The sequence below is a fragment of the Pteropus vampyrus genome, unplaced genomic scaffold, assembly GCF_000151845.1.
Source record: "Pteropus vampyrus isolate Shadow unplaced genomic scaffold, Pvam_2.0 Scaffold146, whole genome shotgun sequence".
Taxonomy (NCBI): domain Eukaryota; kingdom Metazoa; phylum Chordata; class Mammalia; order Chiroptera; family Pteropodidae; genus Pteropus; species Pteropus vampyrus.
In genome coordinates, this window is record NW_011888927.1 from 4,462,621 (window position 1) to 4,483,112 (window position 20,492).

The window sequence follows — 20,492 nt, forward strand, 5'->3', positions numbered from 1 at the left end:
TTCATAGATGTAGAAACTGAGGCTTAGAGCATTCTCACTAACTTCCCTGGTTTAAGTACATAACACAGCAAGGACTGGATTCCAGGCCTTCCAAATGCCAGGTCCCCTCAGTGATGTCCACATGGGCTTGGTGATGTTCATTCATTCATTCATTTGTTCATTCACTCATTTTTTCCAACTCATTCATTCCCGCTCATTTGCTTGGTGAGAAGTGCTGCAATGGGACAGCTGAGCTGCTAAAGCTCGTCTCGTTCGTACCGTTTCTTTTCTGGTTGATTGAGTAGCTTACAGGTAGTTTAGCAGATATTTAGAAATATGAGTCCTTTTAAATTCCCAGCTTTTATTACTTGATCAGATTAAGGAATTAATTTTGAAAATCCTTGACATGGTTGAAAGCTGCTTGTTTTGTGATAAGGTTTTTCTTCTAGGTTGTTTCTGGCATAGACAAAGATATTTGATTTCGGGCCTCCTGAGAAGAGCACTTTGGGCCTTCAAGATGTCACTTCCCAGGCTACAGCCAACTGGAGTTGGTGCGTGAACCGACAGGCTGGCAGCTGCCTCGGGAATCTGACATGCACACCAGGAAGCACATGCCTGCCAGGCGCACTGACCTGGTTCCTGGGCCCTGCGCCCTCTTCCTCTCTCTCTGCTGGTTGGCTTCAGTTTGGCCTCTTAGTGGCTCATTGAAAAGGCTTTCAAATCATTTCCAGGTCCCTCAGGGGAAACTACTGTATTTAATCAAAGGCAAGGCATTTCAGCTACTGTGTGTTGGAATAATTTTGGCTCTTTAACAAATCAAATAAGAAGTGACTACTAGGCTATGAAGTTGGCCATGGGCAAGTTCAGTGAACCCGTGGAACTGTGAACCTTATTAACTCTGACAGACAAAATAAACGCAAGAGAAGCATAGTTCTTAGTATGATAGTTTAATATTTTGGAGGCCAGAATGCTTTTAAAATAGTTTAATTTTTAAAAATGGCAAAATATATGTTCGCCGTTGCAAGAAAGTCTCCTCTCCCCTCCAATGCTGTCATACCCTTAAGGTCGTCCATATTAGGAGTTGCTGTTTTTCCTTGCCTGTCTTTCCTGTGCTTATTCAAACATGTACACATATATTCACGCACATGTGTTTTTATTTCATTTCCATAAAAATATGATTCTAAGTATTTTACAAATTGCTTTATCCACAAAACAATATATTATGGATATTTTCCCCACAGGTCAGTATATAGCTTCATAATACTTCATAGTGTGGATATATCATGATTTATTCAGCCATTTTTCCTTTTGATAGACATTCAGCTCATTTCCAGTTTTTGTTATTGAAATAACACGGTAATGAACATCATTAGTTCTCATAGTGCTTCTACGGGCACCCGGAAGCTGGGAATAAGGAGGTGAACACGTGAGAGATAGATGCTCACTGCTTTGTAGAAGATTACACAGTAGTGAGAGGAAGCTGTGTGTAAACAGAGAAAGCAATACATAAAATAGGAAATAGCAACTAGAGATAAGGGCTCTGAGAAAAATAAAGCAAGATGCTGTATTAGAGGAAAGGCCTGTTTCAGGAAGTAAGTTGCAGCTGAGAGCATGGGACTGGAGAGACAGCCCTGTGGACACCTGCTGTAAGAGCTGTGAGGTGAGGGAGGTCAGGTTCTTGTCCTGGAGTCATTCACTAATGGGTTGCCAGAAGCCTTCTGCAAAAGTTGTGCCATTTGCACCCCACTCAGCAGTGTCTCAGAGGCCCCGTTTCCCCACACTCTCCTCAGCTTTAGGTATTTTCTGTCTTTCAAAATTTTGCCAAAACCATATGTGAAAAATGGATATTTTCCTAAGTGCTAATGAGGTTAGATAGCTTTTGATATGTTCATGACCTTTTCACGTTTCTCTTCCTTGAATTGCTACTCATTGACTTTGCCACTAAAAAAATGGGGTTATTTAGCCCCTTCGGACCATTTTGTAGGAGCTCTTTGCCTGTTACTCCTTTGCCTCTTACATGTCCTGGCTTATTTCCTTTTCATCTTTCTTTCGTCTCTCTACTATTGAGACTTCTTTCCTTCAGCCCCAGAGAGAAGCATCCCTTGTTTATTCTTAGGGATTATGGACCTTAGGCCTTGGGCCTGTGAGCTTTTTAGAGGCTTAAAAACATGTCTGAAATCAGAAAAAAAAAGTTTTTATTGGTTTCTTGACCACTAAAGGAAAACTGCAAATCAAGGTAATATATATTTAATCAAATGTCTATAAAACATAACTTTATGTCAATTAGTCATTTATAACCTAGTTTGATATATAGTTACTTATAACTCAAATAAGGGTAATAACTCAAATAAGGGTATATCGTTTACAGTTTTAAACCTGCTGTTACTCCTATATTCATTTGGTTCACTGGGTCAGGCTTCTAAATGAAAGAATGGTTGGTGGCCTCCGAAGATTTTTAAGCCACCCTCGAATCTCCCAGAATTCTTAAAAAGAAAACATTCCCATCCTACTGCTTGTCTCTCAAGTTCCTTGCTCTCCCCTTTTCTTGCTCTGTCTTGGTTTTCTCTGCTTTACTGCCTCCTGGTCACTTGAATGTCTGTACTCAGGGTCCTGCTCCCACCACAGCCCCGGACTGAGCCAGCTCATTCTCTGATGGCCTCATGATACAGTTCTCACTTTAGCCTGGCATTCTTTGGGACCGTTGAATATTCTCTTCTGGAAATTCTTTGCTTCCTTCATTTTGCTCACTTTCTATTCGTTTTCTTTTTCCCTTTCTGACCATTTCTCTTCAGTCCTCTACCTCTCAACTCAATTTTGGTTCCTTACCAACCCTTCCCTGACTCTCTCCTTCCCTTGGCTAATTTCAGCAATTCCTTTGTCTTCAGCTACCCTCACTACTTGCTGTAAACTCCCTTGAATCCTTTGTAGAGGAAAAAGAATATAAATTTTTAAAATAATCTGCACACCCCTCTCGCCACCACGAATAAAACAAACAATCCTTTAGTATTGACTTAACCCAAGAGAGTATTTTAAAACTGATTTTACAACCCATGAGTGGGTTATTAATGTAATGGGCAGGGACTACATTAAAGAAAGGAACAGAAAATATAATTTTATAAAATATAACGTAGTAACGTAGATATTTTTTCATGAAACTTTGTTAAATTCTGTATTTGTATCAGGACTGGCGCAATAATTTGTGGGATCCAGTGCAAAATGAAAACGTGGGATCCCTTGTTAAAAATTTTTGATAATTTCAAGATGATGACAGCAGAGAAATAATCAAGAGTGGGGCCCTTCTGAGCACAGAGCCCTGTGCAGTTGCACAGCTTGGCCATGAAGCCAACCCTGGTGTGTATGTATGTGTATGACCTGGGTTGAGATATAAGATTATTTTCTTACTATGGGTCACAAGCAAATAAGTTTGGAAGGCACTGTTTTTATGTGTGCCAGGACTGACACGAAAGGGTGGCTGTGGACACCCAGTGTGGGGTAGCTGGTTCTGAACCGTCTGCCTTCAGTCACTCCTCTTCTGTCTGCTCACCTCTACCTTGCCAGCTGGCTCCACTTTCTCCATTCCTGCCTGCTTATGCCCAGTTTCTGCTGTGCTGATGCCCATTTGGCTACGCCCTGCTCTAGTAGTATCTCAGCTTTCTCATTCTCAGTTGTCCCTCTCCTTGGCTTGTTTATTGAATATGGGGAACACACCTCCTGGGATCCCTTGGGGAATGGCTTGGACACTGCTTACAATTAAAATGCTAAGGTTTTTCTTATTTCCAACCCATATGTCTCTCCTCAGCATTAGTCTATTTATTACTTTTAGAAATTCCACCTGGATGTCTGTTATGTGTTTCAGACTCATTTTCCACCTCATCTTTCCATCTGCCTCCAAACCTGCTGTTACTCCTATATTCATTTGGTTCACGCCACTATTGTTTACTCAGTTGTCCAAGCTTAGAGCTGTGGGGGTTATTCTTTATTCTTCTCTTCTTCCCTCTTTTCCTCCTCCTCATATCCCATGAGTTGCCAAGTCTCATCGGCTTGGCCTCCCACATAACTGCTTTGGGTTTGTTCTCTCTTTTCCAAGTCTAGCAGAGAGTCTGACTCCTTGGCAGGGCACATGAGGCCTTTCACTCTGGTCCTCACCTGCATTCTCATCCTCAACTCTCACCCTACACCCACCAACACCTGCTCCAGCCACACATCTGTTCGCCTAAGTTCTTGGGCTTCTCAGCTGTGAGTGATAGCACCTCTTTCTCCTCTCCCCCTGACCTGGAGACATTTGGAAATGTGGTGGTGGGGGTCATAATCCCAGTTATTGTGACTGAGAGTTGCTGCCAGCAGTTAGTAGGTGGGGTCAGCGGTGGTAAATATCCTGTGGTGTGTGAGACTTTCTCTCAAACGGGGAACTGTCCCACCCACCCTGCCAAGAAGCAGAATGGTGCCGTTTCATGCCTCTGTCCTTTGCACCTGCTGTCGCCTTGGCCCGAGGTGCCCCTCCTAGACCTCCACCTGGGGAATGCCTACATATCCTTTGAGTTCCAGTTTTAAAAATGCCACATTCTCTTTGAAGTCTCCTGCACTCCTTTTCACACCAAAGTCAGTCGGTTTCCCCACTTTGTTGCAGGGTGTGTGTACCTCCAGCGGAGCACTCCTTTTAGTGTGTCTTTTCCCTGCGAAAGGGCTGGTCTCATTCAGCTTTGTACTCACTGCCCCAGGCGTAGTGCTGGCAGGTAGTGGGTGCACAATAAGGTAAAAGGGGTGGAATGGCCGAAAGTGAAACCTACAGCCTTTCAGCTGTGCAGTTCTTGGATTGTGCTTTACTTGTTACACTTTGTCTCCTCCTTCTCCTCCACCTCTCTCTCTTTTTTTTCTTTCTCAATTGCAGCCTTTCTAACTCTGGCATGTGCTTCTTCATTACTACAGATTGGCTATCTTCCACAGTTACAGTCATCTGCGGTTCCTCGAGGCATCTAAGAATTGAAATAGATCTTGGCCATCTTTGCTCCCGAGGTGTGATTGCAGTAGTTACAGCTCCCGTTTCCAAGGCAACAGCCTTCTTGTTAGAGTAGAGTGCTTCTCTTAGTGGATCTCCATTAGGAGAGAGGAGTCTTACTGCTCCTCTCTTCACATTCAAAGTTCCCCTGCTTTATTACTTATAAAAGGCCAGTTTACATTAGAATAGGGCAGAATAGAATATTACTCTGCTCTGGCAATTTTAAAACGTTTAATCGAAGCATACTATACAAACAGAAGAGAGCACATATATTAAGTGCTCATATAAGTAGCACCCAGATCAAAAAACAGCACCCCAAAGCTTAATGATTTTTCTTGGAACTGTTTGATTTTTTTTTTTTTCCTAATATGCATTTCTTATTTTATCTAAGAATCACATTTCTTTTCCAAACCAACCTTAATTCTAAGATCCTGTGAGATGGGGCCTGATTTAAGACCCCTGGGCAATCAACCCACAGGTTAGAGAGGGAGCTTTAGACCATTCTTATTTAAAATGCCATTTCAAAACGCTAGTTCCCCAGCGTTAGTGGGCGTTCCTCATGGATCAGCTGCTCCAGGTAGATGGACTCTCTCTGTTGTTTGAACTAGTGTATCCTAGCTCTAGGCTGACTCCTCAAGCCCACCAGACACAGATATATGCAAACATACAGACTCTTCTCCTCACCCCATTCCCCCATCTTTTTTCTTCTTTCTTTCTTTTTATTATCTTTTTAAAGATCACAGCTCCTGTGTGGGCAATAGGTGGGGGTTCTCTTGTCCCTCTTTTTCTATCATAATCTGCTGATTGTCAGCCTTGCCACAACCTGAGACATTTGACCCCAACCTGGAGGGCCCATCCCATTCTGGCTTTGAAGATTTAAGGAGCTCCAACCTTAACGTTAGGACTCTGTGTCAAGTCCACCTCTGCCTTTGTGTTCCATGTTGGAAAATTGGGCTTTGGTTTTGTTCCCAGGTTGTAATTTCAACTTTGCACTTGGTTATGATGACTCTTTCTCAGCTCTTCCCTTGGTGACTTAGTCGTCCCCGGCTCCTCTGGAATGGCTTCCTTCCTTGGAACGCCAGCGCCGAGGATGGGGTTTCTGTTTCTTATGGGCAGACGTCCCTGCACTGTTTTGGACACTTCTGCTCTAGCCCTAGACCAGCTGCTTACTTAGATAACTGGGCCCATCGTTTCCAGATACCCTGCCTAATGGAACAGTTGTCTCGTAGCCCTTGTAGATGTCATGCTGAAAGAGCATTTAGTACGCCCTGTTTGGAGCTTGGCTATCTGGCCTCTTACCTATCCAGAATGAGGTGAGAAATCAGAAAGCAGTCTGAGGCTAGCAGGCCTCTTACCTATCCAGAATGAGGTGAGAAATCAGAAAAACAGAGCTGTGATCAGCTAAACCTAGATGTCTCCCAGGGTCTGATGATCACAGTCTTTACTTCTAGGAGAAGGCCTTAGGCTGTCACTGAGAGCCTTGTACTCTTTGCTTTAGACACACTGCCAGTACGTTGTGGTTGATTGGCTTTTAAGTGCACAATAAATTATAAACAGTGAATTATAGGCTGTTTGCAATAGGGAGAAATGACAACCTAACCGAAAAGGAAGGGTGGGAAAAATGATAAAAGCATAAAAAACTGAGAAATTACATAATAATTTCTAGAGTGATTTAGTATCTTAAAACACATTGAGAGCATTTTTGAAATGTAGGATGTACACAGTGGTGGCCTTCACCATTGGCCAAATGTGCCTTATAATCTTTATGGGCCTTATAATCTCCTTAAGAATGTAAGGAAGGGTGCTCCTATGCATTTTAATTTCTTAATTAAATTTTAATTTGCACTTGAAATGGCTAAAATAAAAAGCATTCCCACATTTATAAGGGCTAAACTTTTATTCATTCATTTATCTAATGTTAAATGAGCATCTGTTATGTGCCAGGCATTGTTCCAGATGCTGAGGATACGTTAGAAAGCAAAACAGACAAAATCCCTGCCCTCCCGGAGATTAAGCTAGAAGACTAAGCTATCTAGACCAAGTAATTCTTCATGACCTGAGAAGGTCAAGGTTTTTTTTTTTTTTTTAATTTATTTTTAATAGGTTATATAGGCAGTTTTTCTATGTTGCACATAGATCAAATGGAAAAGATTATTTTTAAGACTTTCAAAACTGGCTCTATGAATGTCATATACCATTTTGAAAGTCTCTTCAGAGATCGAAATACCCTAGTTATTTCATTTTTCATCGCATCAGAAAGTAGGAGTGTGTTTTGTTTTTTTACAGGTGGGAAAATGGCAGAATGGAGAGGTGTAATGACTCGCCTGAGGTTCTTCAGGGATTAGTGACACTCTTTAATGCCCATACTAGAAGATTCCCCACTTCCAAGTTCAAGTCCTTGGGTTGGGACTGTTGTTCAGTTTGCATAAAAAAAAAGGGAAGAAAAAGTCCAAATTTTAAATATAAACGGTAAAAAAATATGAGTGATTTAATGTTTGTATAAACAGTTCTAAAATGAATTCCTCACCCATGGCTTTCTGAGTCAGATGGCAGACTTGAGACTTGCCTGTATATTAATGGCTTAACTGGCTCTCTTAAGGATAAAATTTCAACTGTAATTTTCCTTCCCCCACTCCGCCTTCCCTCTGGCATGCTTATAGAGACTCTTTGCTGTTATTTGAGGCTTTCTAAATTATCAAATGAAACAGCTACTGTAGCTTTTGTTTTGGTCCTTAATCAGAAAGGACTGAAGATGGAGGTGTTCAGTGGAGAATTCTGTAGATAGTTACCTCTTATTGGTCCCTGAAAGACTGTGGGGTCAGGCGGGCCAGCCAGCTACCACCCTCAGGTTTCACTCGCCTGAGCACTGACTTTGATATTAAAACACAAAGCCTTCATGTACCGCTTTCCCCTTGCCTGCATCCGGTTTGTGACTTTCTGCTGGAGAGTGAGCATTTGATTTATTATTTTTAACAGAAGATCATTTTTATAGAGGGGTATGTCGTATGCTTTGCATTCTAGACTGGTTTTTAATTACCTCCAACCAAATATGTATGCTTTAGATTTCAGCCCTTGGAAGATGTGTTAAAATACTTTTACTACTAGAGTTCAATTTGTGGAAACATAGGTGGTATGTTATACTGCTAATAAAGCCAAAGGTTTGAAATATAATCAAAAATCTTCCTTTTGTCTTTCTTTTTAGTATCATGGAATTGTGTGCTCTCTCAAGTGTTAAAGGAAAGCAATACCAATTGGTTTGTGGAAGTCTCTTGGCAACATTTAATATGCTCTATTCATAAATGGTCTCAATTATAATACTCTCTGCATATGAGAAATCCTACACTTAGGAGTTAAAGACTAAAACAAAACAAAACACTTAGTCATTTTTATTAGACAAGGCAGAGGCAGTAAAGAAAAAAAAAAAGAGGCAGTTCTAGCTTTCATTTTAAAAAGCTTTTACTTAAATTAAGTGCATTAGCATTTCTGTGACTAAAATAAGGAAAAACCACCTAGCATGTGGAATGGGTTAGTGATGTGTTTAGTCTTATTTGAATTTTTGGCTGGGATGAGATTAGAGACTGATGTTGGACAGAGTAGTTCTACGAGGACTCATTTCTGCAGGAGGCCTACTGGGTTTTCTCAGTGTTTTTGGCTGCTGACTCTTTCACCATTCTTGTCATCCATCCAACTATCATTTTCATTTTGTGAATGGTAATGACTATTAAAAAATTGAGAAAGTCTAGTATAGTATCTTTTAAAGTAGATTGTGTATTTTTTTAAAGACTTTTTTTGGGGGGGTGGTTAGCAGGGAGCAGTTTTAGGTTCACAGCAAAATTGAAAGGAAGGTGATAGAGATTTCCCATACACCCCCTGTCTCACACATGTATAGTCTCCCCCACTACCAACTCCTCCCACCAAGTGGTATGTTTGTTATAATTGATGAATCTACATGGATACATTATGGTGGAATTAAAAAAAAAAAAAATGAAATCTCACCTGGTAATTTTATCCTAAGTATTTTGTCCTGTTATCTGGAATCATGGGTTTTGATTTCTTGAAATATAAAAAATATGATTTTTCTCTTCACTCTCAGGGGTCTGGGAGAAGTTAAGATATGTTCCCATTTTTTAAACAATGTGAAGGATTCCAGTGCCAAGGTATGGTCTACCTTTCTTGATGGAGGGATGGGGACCAGATGAGATCTTTGTTAGATGGATGAAATGGATACCAGGACAGAAGAACAGACTTTTTTCTTCTGTAAGGATGCCCTTAACGAAGGGTAGGAAAGCTACTTCTTGTTATGGATTATTTATTGTATATTTTAATTTCAGGGATTATGAAAATTGATACTAACAACACAAAAAGATGGATGTTATTGAACTAACATCAAACACTGATAATGGATGTGAAAAACATGGTGAAAATTATCTTTTAAGAAATCCAGAGTGTTTTCTGTTTAAGGAACAGATATCAAAACAAAAGAGTTGTTGAATTCAAAATGCTTCAAGAGATGCATTAGTTAGGATATTGGTTTGGTTAAAATAACACAGAAATTTATTTTATTCTCATCTATATTGGTCTGAACATAAGCAGATCAAGGTTGAGAAGATGGCTTCATGATGTTGGGGGTTAAAGGTACTTTTCTCTTACTACAATCCCATCTCTGTCACACATCTTCCATCTTCCAGTTAAAATGGTTGCCCCAGGTTCTATTACTATGGCAAAGGAGAGTAAGGAAGGAGAGGGTAGCTTCCTTTCATTTTACAAACATGACCTGGATGTTGCAAACATCGTGTGGCTCAAAATCCCATTGCCCACAACTGGTCACATGACTTCCCACCTGCAGGAGAGTTTAGGAAATGTAATCTTTAGGTAGGCAGCCATGTGCCCAGCTATGCCTTCTATTCTTTTGGAGGAAAGGGAGTTGGGCAAGCAACTAGGAGCCTCTGCCACACAAGAATAGTAGCCTGTGTTCTTTGGTGTTGCTGTATTACTACGGCTTCTAAGCAAAGTCAGACGTGACGCTATGCCTTTTAAAGAGGCATAATTGTTATTCACCAGCAATACCAAAACATATGCAATGTTTGTATCTTAATTAATGTATTGCTCAGATGGCCTATGTTAGGAAAGTAAATTTGAATGTATTGCTATTAAGTTAAAAGCAATTGTACTTTCTTTAAACATTGTTTTGTGGGAAGAACAGACTTATTTTAGCAAGTTGGAGTTTTTACACAGAATTTCTGTTAGCATAAATCCATATGCATCAAAATGAAAAAAAGCTTCAGAAAGGGCAACCTCTAGGGAGTAGGTCAAAATATTTCATTCTGGATGGGAACTTGATTCTGGAGTTGTCAGTAGTCAGTAATTAGGGTTGACTTTATGATGTTGATTCTAGGAAAGGAGCCAAAACATTACAAACTCATTTATAACTTCCCCTACCCGCTGTGAGTAACTATATTAATAAGTAATTTTAGGGTCTGGGTTCTAAAACAATTTTATTAAAATTGAGGGATGAGTCTTGTTTCTCTACAAGGAGATAGTACCAGAAAGCTCTGCCGTTTATTCCTTTTTAGCTACTTCCTGTCTGGATTTTGTTTATTGCTCTCAGCCCAGAGTGTTCTATCAGAGGGAACTACTGTATGGCTAGGAAGGTTTGTTCGTATAAAATATGTGAATATTTTTTTTCTGTTTCTGGTAGGAAGTGAGCTGTCACTGACACTCGGATTCTTGTTGTAAAGCCTGGCATATACCATACATTATAGGTTTTTAGTTGAAGTTTCTAGATTTGTGTATGTTTGTTTCGTGCTTGGTTTTTCTCATATTCTATCACACACAGCAAAGGAGATTTTGACAACCGAGCTTTTTCAATCCTGTTTTCCTATAAGGGTGAACCAGACCTGTAGGCTGTCTCTGCTGGCCATCTATGAAGAGTTAGCAGGCCCTCTCTCTTGTTTAATATGAGGCAAATGTTCTGTTCTTTTTAGCTTAGTAGTACATATTGTGTCTCCAGCATTGTTCTGGTCTTTGTTTGACAGTGAAAAGTCTCAGAGTCTCTAGGGTCCCTCGTTGTCATTCCACCTTAAACATTCTTCAGGAGACTTGGCAGTAATGACAGCTACTACAGAAGAGAGCGGGTGCTAGTTGTCATCAAAGCTTTATCTTTGGCATAGACTTAGGTAGAAAGTTTTCAGAAAAGACTGTCGTTTTTTTGGGTTAGCAAGAAAGCCTTTGATGAATTTCCCTTCAAAGATTGTTTGATTTAGGTCTCTGCTTCTAAGAAAGGTGTTATGACCATTTTTCAGGTGAGGACACTGAGACAAGTGATTTTGTTCAAGGTCATATAACACAGTATGGCCTCTTCTCTTTATTGTACCACATTATTTTTAATGAGTTATAGCAAGCGACTCTCTGTTTGTAGGTGAGCAAAGGGTGGCTATAAGCCCCAGGAGATACTTCAGGATTTTAGATAAATTAAGAACCTAGAGAAGGCAGGCTCCACACTGAGTCCTTCCTGCTGGCATTGTGGTTTCTCCAGTGCCACGTCAGTCTCTCGCACATAGGGGTCTGCAGCATATGCTTGTTGCCTTTTGAATTAATGATTATGAATTAAGGAACAGTTTTACAATGAAAAAGGAAGAAAATGGATTTGAAAGAAATTTCTCAGGTAGCCTAAGAAGGGTTGGATCCTCTTAGATAAAGAAGCGAAAGAGGTTATTTGCAGGAGTTTGGAAAATCATGGTGGGCTAGAAAAGAGGAACCCAGATCTATTTCAACACCGGGCTTTCAACTCCCAGATCTTTTAAGTGCCTATGTTTGTGCTTGCTTCTTGGATTTATAGTATTATTTTTATACGAGGAGGTTGAATCTGTTCCTATGTTGTGTGTAACTCTGGGAGGGTGCCAGAGAATGCACATGTGCACATGTGAGTACACATGTGTCCATGTGTGAGCAGGAGCTGGTCGCCTAAGGCCTCAGGTAGGATGCCTGACTCGATGGACAAGTCTCACATATCCAGATCCCTGGGACCATCTGCTTTTCACTCACAAGTTAATCTAGTCAAACTCCCTGGACAATACACACTGAAATTGTTGACTTTATAGGAGGGCTGTGTTTAAGGTTGCTTTACCTAGTTGTTAAGGACCAGAAGGAAACTTTTAGAAATATCTTTTATGTTCAGGTCCCAAGATTTTGGCGTCCGATTGAGACCTAGATAATGGAAACTTCGGCTTCTTAGTTTTAGTGTGTTGGAAGTTCTTCAGAGCTCCCAGGGCCTTTCATGAGTATCTCCTTAGAGCAATGATTACATTTCTATCCTACAGAAAAGGATACTGAAGCAAAACAAAAAGACAGATTTTGAAACACCATTTAAAAGAAAGTGGAACAATCACTAACCATTAGGGACATGCAAATCAAAACCATAATGAGATGTCACTTCATACCCATTAAGATGGCTATTATCAAAAAAGAAGTAAACAGTTAAGTGTTGGTTGGGAGATGGAAATATTGGAGCCCTGCGCATTGCTGGTGGGAATGCGAAATGGTACAGCTGCTATGGAAAATATTATGATGACTCCTTAAATGTGGAATTATCATTTGATCCAACAATTCTACTTCTGAGTATATACCCAAAAGAAGTGAAAGCAGAGACTTGAACAAATAGTTGTATACCAATGATCATGGCAGCATTATTCACAAGAGCCAAAAGATGGAAACAACTCAAATGTCTATTGACAGGCGAATGGACAAACAAAATGTGGTATAAACATACAATGGAATATTATTCGGTCTTAAAAAGGAATGAAGTTTTGATACATACTACAACGTGGATGAATCTTAAAAACATTAAGTGAAATAAGCCAGACACAAAAGGACAAATATTGTGTGGTCCCACTTATATGAGGTACCTAGAGCAGTCAAACAGAAAGTAGTTTCTGTTTCTAGTAGTGGGAATACTGGTAACCAGGAGCGAGAGGGAGGGGACAACGGAGACTTACAGTTTAGTAGACACTGAGTTTCCATATAGGATAATGAAAAAGTTCTGGAGATATTGGTGAAGGATGCATAACAGTATAAAAATGATTAAAATGGTAAAATTTATGTTATGTATATTTTGCCACAGTAAAAAGCAGAAACGGTTTTAAGATACTAAAAAAAAAGAGAGAAGGAAAATGGAACTGAAGAAAGTCATAACTTTTTCCCCCCCGAGATTTATAATAATCAGTAAAATGCTGACTAATACTGTTGTGTTGATTTTCTTAAGTTTTATCAAGTAAAAAAAACTTCACTGTGTACCTTTGTTTGTAAAAGGATACCTCTTAAAACTATTGTCAAGTCATATTGAACTGACAAATATCCAGCTTTCCAGGGTGGGTCTACATGGTACCCACATTTGGCCAACTGACTTTGCAAAATGACCTATAGGAGTGTCGATCACCATGACTCTACAGAAATCCCATGAAGTCGTGGCAGCTGCCTGCAAGAGTCCCAGAATCTGCTCAAGCTCGGACATCTGCATTTTAAACTCTAAACCTGTGTTTTCTTCTTAGAGGTTGGATTAATGTTTTCACCTATTTTGTTTGTTTGTTTTTGTTTTTATGAAGACTGGGCTGCTTTTAGAGGTTTGGAGACATCTACTGACTTCTTTCTTTTCTGCACCTCCTGAGGCCCCATGGCATGAATCCAGTTTTATTTCCTTACACCCTTTGTTTAGACTTTGTCTTTAATCTGTGACCCTCGAGAAGGTTGAAGCCTCTCTCAACAGTTTACTATTTATTGGGAATACATGGAAGTCTTGGACTAGGGTTGTGCGACTGGCTTAGAATATGAGCTTCTGGACTTCTGTTTATGCACAGACCCTTGCATCCCCCTCTTTCCCTGTGCTATTTTCTGAAACACCTAGGTCTTTGTCTTAAATTTAGTGTATAGATGATTAATGTATTTGTATATACATGATATATTCTTCAGAATGAATCTTAAAGTATATTTTTTAAAAACTTAAGCTTGAAAGTACATGCTTAACTTAAGGTTCATTTTGTTCACACACACACACACACACACACACACACACACACTTTTTTTTTCATTTATCTTCCTCAGGTTGATTTATTTCCCAATGTAATGAATACAATGCACTTTGATTTTGTTACTTTGATGTAGATACTCGTGTTCAAATTGTCATATCTTTTTGGCTGTGCTGCGCCTACATGCACTTTTTGTAGAGCTGTTAGTATATGGAGAATATCTAAATTTTGGAGCCTTAAAGTTAAAAGGTCTTTTAAAGACACATAGCCAAAGACACATAATAGAAAAGAATCTTTTCTACTAATGAACCTGATACTTAAGGGGCTAGTTCTAATTGTTTTAAATTCACACACCTGGTGCTTTAGAAACCAGCTTGTTGGACATTTGTTAGAAACTTGTTCTTTTCTTCATCTGAAATCTTTTCCTTTTTTGTTTCTTTTCTCATTTGTTTTAGTTTTCTGCCATCTAGAGCAATAAGTGACAATGGGATGAACTGGGCGTTCTATCTTAGCTTTAAAAATGTGTTCAAATTGTAGGTCATCTGTACATTTTCTCTCAAACCACATGATAGCCCCTATTAAAAATAAATTGAGAGTATTATAAGAATCGCCTCTAATCTTCTTTTCTAGATTTATGCCAAAGTTTCAAGTATGTAGTACATTGGGTAGACATTTATATAGTTTATAAAATGATCCCCCAATTGCTCTTTCTCTCCTCTGGTTCTCTCCCTAGCCATTACATTAATGCTAACTGCATTCCCTATGCCGTACTCCCCAGCCCCATGATCATCTGTTAACTACTAATTTGTACTTCTTTAACCCTTTACCCCTTTCTCCCAACCTCCCAACCTCCCTCTCTGGTTGTCACCAGATTGTCCTCTATATTTGTGAGTCTGTTTTTGATTAGTTTGTTCTTTTCATTTCTTACATTCTGCATATAAGTGAAATCATATGGTATTTATCTTTCTCTGTCTGACTTATTTCACTCAGCATAATAACCTCTAGGTTCATCCATGTCATTGCAAATGGTAGGATTTCATTTTTTTTTAATGGCTGAGTAATATTCCATTTTATATATGAACCATAATTTCTTTATCCAGTCATCTGTAGATGGGCATTTAGGTTGCTTATGTACCTTGGCTATTGTAAATTGTGCTGTCATGAACATAGGGGTGCATAGATTTTTACAAATTGTTGTTTTGGTTTTCTTTGGATAAATACCCCAAAGTGAAATTGCTGGGTCAAATGATATATCCATTTTTAAATTTTTGAGAAACCTCCAGACCATTTTCCATTGTGTCTGTACCAATTTGCAAACCCACCAACAGTGTGTATGAGGGTTCCCTTTTTTCCACATCCTCTCTAACGTTTGCTTTTCTTTGATTTATTGATGATAGCCATTCTGACAGGTGTGAGGTGATGTCTCATTGTAGTTTCAATTTGCATTTCTCTGATGATTAGTGACCTTGAGCATCTTTTTATATGTCTATTGGCCATTTGTATTTCATCTTTGGATAAATATCTGTTCAAGTCTTCTGCCCATTTTTTAATCGGATTGTTTGTTTTTGTTGTCATTGTTGAGTTGTATGAGTTCTTTATATATTTTGGATATTAACCTTTTATCAGATGTACTGTAAGCGAATATCTTCTCCCATTCAGTTGGTTGTCTTTTTGTTTTGTTGATGGTTTCCTTTGCTGAATAAAAACTTTTTAGTTTGATGTAGTCCCATTTGTTTATTTTTTTCTTTTGCTTCCCTTGCCCAAGGAGATATATCCAAAAAGAAATTACTGTTAGCAACATCGGAGAGTTTACTGCCTATGTTTTCTTCTAAAAGTGTTATGGCTTTAGGTCTTATATTTAAGTCTTTAATCTATTTTGAGTCTATTCTTGTATACGGTGTGAGAAGGTGATCCAGTTTCTTTTATTTGCATGTTTCTGTCCAGTTTTCCCAGCATCATTTATTGAAGAGACTGTCTTTACCCCATTGTGTATTCTTGACTTCCTTGTCACTTATTAAGTAAACATATAGATGTGGACTTATTTCTGGCCTCTCTTTTCTGTTCCATTGATCAATGTATCTGTTTTTATGCCAGTACCATGCTGTTTTGATTACTGCAGGCTGTTAGTGTAGTTTGATATCAGATAGTGTGATGCTTCCAACTTTGTTCATCTTTCTCAAGATTGTGTGGCTATCCAGGTCTTTTATGGTTCCATATAAATTTTAGGATTATTTGTTCTAGCTCTCTGAAAAATGCCATTGGTATTTTGATAGGGATTGCATTGAATCTATAGATTGCATTGGGTAATATGGCCATTTTAGTGATGTTGATTCTTCCTACCCTGAGCACGGTCTCTGCTTCCATTTATTTGTATCTTCTTCTATTTCTTTTTTCAATGACTTATAATTTTCTGAGAACTGGTCTTTTACCTCCTTGATTAATTTGATTCCCAGGTATTTTATTGTTTTTGATGCAATTGTAAGTGGGATTGTTTTCTTAATTTCTCTTTCTGAAAGTTCATCATTGGTGTATAAATATGCCACTGACTTCTGAATGTTAATTCTATATCTTGCTACTCTACAGAATTAATCGATCAGTTCTAACAGTTTTTCGGTAGAAGATTCCTTATTATTCTTAAACTGCCCTTATTAATTACCCTTTTAAAGGATCTCCCACAGTGTCCAGCACAGATACATGATTAAACACTTACTTACTTGGTAGAAGTCCTTATGTTAAGTGCAGTATCCTGCTCTGGTTGTCATTATGTGACTAGAGGTGCGTGTTATTCTCTGTCAGCTTTTCAACCCTGCTTTTTCTGGCTCCTTGTCTGGGTGGATGTGTAGCTTCTGCTGTGGGGCAGCCCAGCTTGGGGAAACAGGAGGCTGCCTCTTTCCACATTGGCAGTGGTGACAACAGTAAAGCATGTAACAACCTGGAGAAAAAGGAAGTTCATCGTGCTACTGAAGATAGGCCTGCAGTTCTTCTTCCTTTTCTTTTTTCTTTTGGGCCCATAACTTAAAATTCACAGATTCTCAATTCCAAACTATGAGAGTCTAAGGTAGGGCACGTTAGATTGGTTCCTTCAAGCTAGGTAAGAAGGAATACCTAGTTTATATCCAAGTAGGAGCCAGCACAGTTATTAATTTGTTTTTGCTGCTCTTATATTTGTTTGTTTGTTTGTTTGTTTGTTTGTTTTTGTTATTTATCTCAGAGTTGTTGGGGCAAGGTGGTACCCACTGCAAAAAGGATTGTCCTGATGGTGAATGGAGCCTTGGGCTGCTGTGTTGTGCCTTTTTCATCCTTTAGCTCATATTTCTTAAACTGGAGCTTTCTGTTCTCTGTGGTGTTCTGAGGTGACCTACTCAGGGAGCTGAGCTTGCAAACTGGTGGAGCCCAGCCCAGGAAGGACAGCACCCTCGCCCCTAGACTAGACATCTGCAGGGACACAGAGGAAGCGTTTAATCCTACTGCTTGCCTCTGCTTCTCTCTAAAATATCTTCATTTCTTCCTTTTCTGAAGACTACCTTTCTTGACTCCTTGGACCACATAGTGGAACACTTGGCTGTTGGTCCATCCAAAGAGAGACATTATATTTTACTCTTTCCTCATCTCCTCACATTCCCTAGATTGGAAACCTCCTCGGTCCTCCTGAGTCAGCTGTGGCCTTCTTGGTTCAATTAACCCTGGAGAAGGCTTGGAGGCATCATCTAGCACAAATAGCTCTTGGGAACTTGCTTTGTGGAGGTGTTTAGCAGTTGGGAAGGGGAGCATTTTGGATAAGGCTACAGTCTGATAGGTGTGCACCCCACTGGGTATACGAAATGCTATAGTATGCCTAGTAGCTAATCCCATATTATTCATTTTTCCTATAGTTTTAGAAGAGACATTTATTTTGACATTAAAGCAAATGCATACGTATAATAGAGACTCAGACGGAACATATGCAAGAATTTTAAAGATGACCATGAGGGAAAGTAGTTTAATTTTGTATTTGGTAGGATAATTTAGGAAGCACTGCATTTCTGGCCTATTACAGACTGGAGTTGGAAATGTAACATGAAATCTCACAATAAGTTATTGAGTGCTTTGCTGTTTTAGTTCAATGAGGACGGAAGGTTTGCTGCCTGTGTATTATTACAGAACTGGATGTGGAATACTGCCACCAGGGGTGGTGGAGCTAAGGAACATTCATGTAGTCTTTTAACAAACTCTGGATTGATTATTAATGTTGTTTTTAGAATGAGGCTGGATAATAAGATTTAGCCAGCCCTGGAGGCCACAATGTTGTAAACTCATTTGTTGACCACAGGACCAATCACAGAGTTGCTCTTGTCTCCTTGTGGCCCACTTCACATAGAGTGACTTTCTTTTTAATTAATTAATTAATTAAAAATTTTTTTATGGTGACATTGGTTAATGAAATCCAATAAGTTTCAGTTGTACACTTTAACAGTAAAACATATATATATTTACACTGTGTGTTCACCTCCCACAGTTAGATTTCTTTCTGTCACCACATATTTGACCCCCTTTTCCCTGTCTACCTCCCAGTGTGACTTTCTTTTTCTAGGCTATAAAATGATACAGCTCTAACCACAGTGTCTTCTCTCTACCAGTTGAGGCCATAGCTGAAGTGCTTTTCTTCGGGGAGCACCCTGAGGATAAAGTAGGGGTATGGTTGTTGATCCTTGATGCCATATGATTCGTACCTTACTGTTGCAAAGAGCTAAAAGTCCAGAATATTTAGCTTTTGCTCTTTCTTTAGGTAAAAGATTAACTAAAAGTATAAATTCTCTTTCAAGAGCTCCTTTCAATGTATCACAGAAGTAAATACAGATAATTTGCTCATCAGGATTTAAAAAGGAATATAAATATTAGCCTCATGATTCTTGTTAAGATTTAGTTTAAAATGAGAATTTTGCAGCTAAAATATTTGAAAATCTGGGGGATATTTTAAACAGATAGATGGTCAGGTTGTAACCCCAAAGATTTTGACTTGTTATACCTGGAGCCAGGAGGTAGAATCTATATTTTTAAAAGACTCTCTTAGGGATTTTGGTTTGGGAATAAATATTTAGATAACAGAAAGAGATAAGAGGCAGAGCCGTGATGTCTAAAAAAAGTGTGTATAACAATGTGTCTTGTGCTTTTTCCTTTTTGCTAAAAGATTGAAGAGTTTATCATTTTATTAGGTATGTTGTTTTTAGGAAGTTTTTCCCCTACTTAAGCAGAATAAAATCTGAAGATATTGCTTTTTCCTCTCCGATTTCCACCTACCTAGCAATTTCAGGATGAAAACACAAAAGAAATCTTATGATGGTTATTATCCCATAGAGAAAGAATAATCCTTTATCTGCAGGGTATAGTTGACCATGAAAACAAAGATTGGTGTATAAATGTTAATATTACTCTTAGAATTTTTGAGTATAGTAAACTTAATATTTATTTTAGGAAAAATTAAGCAGTGGAAACATTCTTGTTCATATTTTTATAGTTGTGATTGACATTCATGCCTCAATTGTTGAAATTTAGGAGGTTTGGGAAATGAGCTGGAATTTGGGTCTGCCGTAATGTGAGTCTAGACGAACCAGTCATTTAGTCTGCATGCAGTTTGCAGAAATGAATTTAAGCCAACTTTATTTTGAGATTTGTGAATCACAACAGCACTAAGACCCTGAAAGATTAATGAGCAAAGAACAGGAATAGATTTTTCACAGGAAGAAATACTTGCAAACATGCCTATAGAGAAACATTCCACTCCAAATCAAAGAAATGGAAGTAAAACAAATAAGAAGAAACCATTTTATGGCTATTAAATTAATATAAATATAAATAAAACAAAGCTGATGTGATCTCAGAAAATGAGTATATTCTTACATTTCTAGCAGCAAAGTTAATAGCTCAGTCTTTTGGAAATCGTACTGGCGATGGATGTAAAAACTCTTACAAACAGTCGGACCCTTTAACCCAGTTATCCCACTTCTTGGAATTTATTCTAAAGAAAAATTTCTAAAGTGGAAAGAAAAAACCCCTAAGGAAAAAAAGACATTTATTGTATTATTATTTCTGATAGTGAAAATGAGGAAAAGTGTAAATGGCCAACAATGCATAAATAAAATTGGAATATTTTCTAGCTGTTCCAAATGATAGTCAGGAAGACTATGGAAACAAAGAAAAAATATTTGGAAGAAAGCAAAGTAAAATGTATATACTTATATAGTAATGAAATATATGAAAAGTTCATTAAGAAATAAACACTTTTATTATGGTGTTGGTAATATATGTGAATTTTAAAACATTAAAAAATTTAGCAATAAGTAAATGACACTTAAAAATGAGCATTGTAAAGTTTGTTAAACCTGGAGTAATTTTCCTCTTTCTTAGCATAATGCAGTGAAGATGGGTGAAATCAAATGTGATTCATTTGAAATCTGAAGGGCTTTACAACTTTTCTCCTTTTACTATCTTACCTCGCCAAATGACTTTTCTAGCTACCT